This window comes from Myripristis murdjan, chromosome 10 (assembly GCF_902150065.1).
Source record: "Myripristis murdjan chromosome 10, fMyrMur1.1, whole genome shotgun sequence".
NCBI classification, from domain to species: domain Eukaryota; kingdom Metazoa; phylum Chordata; class Actinopteri; order Holocentriformes; family Holocentridae; genus Myripristis; species Myripristis murdjan.
Genome location: NC_043989.1, coordinates 1,956,716 through 1,959,871, shown reverse-complemented (window position 1 = coordinate 1,959,871; position 3,156 = coordinate 1,956,716). Strand labels below are relative to the sequence as shown.

General features: G+C 39.2%; 1 long non-coding RNA gene across 1 annotated transcript; it reads left to right on the top strand.

The window, feature by feature from the left end:
* The first annotated feature begins 268 nt into the window (after positions 1-268).
* Positions 269-2,850, top strand: LOC115366122 (uncharacterized). The gene is made up of 3 exons (XR_003928811.1): positions 269-407; positions 623-810; positions 2,649-2,850. It is a non-coding gene; the product is annotated as an uncharacterized LOC115366122 (long non-coding RNA).
* The last annotated feature ends 306 nt before the right edge of the window (positions 2,851-3,156 follow it).

Here is a 3,156-nt window from a genome sequence, read left to right as displayed (position 1 = left end):
CACCACTCAGCTGAAGTAAGGTATCCCATATTATATTTTAAGCTCTGATATACTGTAAATTAAATAGGTGAAAGAACTGTTTCGGGAAATTGCCTTTAATGTTTATGGTGTTATTTTATAGATATTATAGTTCATTTTGCAATTATAGCAATGCTGTTGGACTTTAAAAGCAACATATATGGATTTTTATGGGCATATTTTTGATATTGGGCTGATTTTTTGGGCCCTTTTTATACCAGGTTGGGCGGGTTTTGGGCTGCTTTTGTCTCGCAGACCTGGCAACCCTGGATGCGAGAGAATCGAAGGTGTTCGGCGAGAGAAGGGTGTGAAAAAACTGAACATAAAACACGGACTATTGTGGTGTTGAAAGCGTGTGGATAAAAGTATCCCTGCAGTTTAAACTCACAGTGAGTCTTTGTTGTAGCTGTGCTAAGTTAAGTGCAGTATTTTGTTTCAGTTTGTTTCAGTTTATCGTGTGTTGTTGTGTTTTTTCGGCCGAGCTGATAGCCGCTAAGCTAATCGCTGCTAAGTGATAGCGTTAGCTGTTAGCCGCCAAGCTAGCGCCGTTGGACATTGAACTTCATTAGTTTGGCGCTAAAGCAGCTAGCACTCTGGCCTGTAGCCCACAGCCTGCACCGGAGGAGAAGAGACGGACGAGAGGATACCAGATAGCGCACCTGGCGACCAGGTAAAGCCCTGCTGCACCTCTGGCTACGCGGGAGGAGAGACTTTCTGCATTAGCGTGGAGGCCCTGCTGAACGGAGCCGCCATTTTGGCTCAGAGGACTGCAGTGAGGCGGCGGAGCTGCTGGTAGGACTACTTACGACTTTTTCTTCATTTTGGACAGGGTTGCCAGATCTGTGAGACAAAAGCAGCCAAACAGCATCTCAAAACCAGCCCAAAACCCGCCCAACCGGGTATAAAAACGGCCTAAAAATCAGCCCAATACCAGAACTCAAAATATGCCTATAAAAATCCATATATATTGCTTTTAAAGTCCAACAGCATTGCTATAATTGCAAAATGCACTATTATATCTATAAAATAACATCATAAACATTAAAGGCAATTTCCCAGGCAAAGGCAATTGAAAATCAATTCAGCTCACCTGTTAAACTGCTGGCTGTCTCCAACATAAAAAAGAACGGGAAAAAACTCCATGAACTTGAACTATTTACAGCGTTGTCCAGTTTCTTTTTAGACATGTTGAGATCCCTCGCCCTGGTCCCTGTCATATAGAACTGTATTGAACAAGGCGGAAAAAACGCGGACTTGGCAACCCTGATTTTGGAGCCTCGTGATTCAAATTCACATCAGTAAAAAAGGATTTAACGGCCGTACCCGAGCAACACATCAGGCCTGCAACTTTTGTTATTTTGGATGTGAGTGTGTGTGTGTGTGGGCCCACTGAGAGTTAAGCGTAAGTGTGTTATTTGATCTGAGTTTACTAGATGTGCATAGTGATAACAATAGAAAAAGAGGGATTTTGACATACATTTGAGAACATATTGACATAATTCTGAGAACATATATCATTTTTTGAGTAATGTTTTGTGTACTTACAAGCCAATTTGTTTATTTTCCTGGAGAAAGAAATTGATTGATTTGCTGAATTTTGCAAAAGGTATTTTGTTTATTTTTTGAGAATTTATTATTTGTATATTTTAAAGGGTCTAATTAATATTTTCTTATTTCATTATAAAGTGAGAATTTAATTTGTGTTATTTGAAAACAACCCAACAAACAGTAAACTGTTTTCTCTTTCATTTAAAAACGCCTGGGGTCAGTTATTTAAAATAGTATTTAAAGTATATCTAATGTTAAGTGTTATTTTTTGTCTAATGATTAGAGTGCAGTTAGAGTACTTTTACTTCACTCAACATAGGTAAACCTTCATGGTATCTACCTGACAACGAACCCAAACACCCCATCATTCTTGTTAAAGGTGAGTTAAAGTAACTGATAACTGGCATAGGGTGCTGGGGTGCTACATGTCTTTAGTTTTTGTCTCTGTCAGTTTATTTCATGCGTCAGCCTGGTCATGTGGGTGGATACAAAATCTGTCCTCCAGTTTCTGAGCTGTGGCAGTTTCACACAGCAGACGGCTAACATCCTTCTGTCGCTGCAGTTGCACAAGCAAGGCCTGGCGGGGAAAAAATAAAGAAAAAAACAATAAAACTAACACTGAAAATGATAAAAACTAAACTAAAACTATTTAAAAAAAAACAACTAAATAAACTAGCAAACATGTTTTTAATGCATGTTTGCTAGATTTACATTTACCACCTCACCGCCACAACGAGGAAGACCAGCGGCTGTATGGAGCAGGATGAAGGAGATGATGTGAAAAGCAAAATCTGAAGACGGGAACTTTTTGTATAAATTCTTGACTGGGCCGCATGGACCTGAGCTGTAAAGCTGAATCCCGCAGCGTGACAGCGACTGCAAAAAAAAAAAAAAAAAAAAAAAATCATTTAATCTCATCTTCAGTGTTCAAATCTTGTTTTTCTGCAAACAAGGTAAAAAAAATCCACCAGTGGGATGAGATAATCATAAAAACAGATTTGAACACTGAAGATGACACTAAATGACTTGGTGACATGGAGATTGTTGTTGTGGAGATTTAGGATTTTTTTTTTTTTTTTTAGAGAAACGTGATGAGACAAAGCCGACGCGGCGTCTTGTCATCGTCTCGCTGCACGTCGTCATCAGGAACGACAAACAACCTGCAGCAGAAACCTGGAAGCTTCTGGAGGCAGATCGGAGCTGCAGCGTGCATCTGGGCGACCAGCGCTGGAAAACACCTCCCAAAGTAAAAGTCCTGCGTTTCAAATGTTCCTCCAGTGTAAAAGTACCACAGTGTTCTCAGTAAAATATTCCTTCAGTATTAAAGTACTGTGGTATTCTCAGTAACATGTTCTTTCAGTATAAAAGTACTGCAGTATTTTCAGTAACATGTTCTGTCAGTATAAAAGTACTGCGGTATTCTCAGTAAAATGTTCCTTCAGTATAAAAGTACTGCAGTATTATCAGTAAAATTTTCTTTCAGTATAAAAGTACTGCGGTATTCTCAGTAAAATGTTCTATCAGTATAAAAGTACTGTGGTATTCTCAGTAAAACATTCTTTCAGTATAAAAGTACTGCGGTATTTTCAG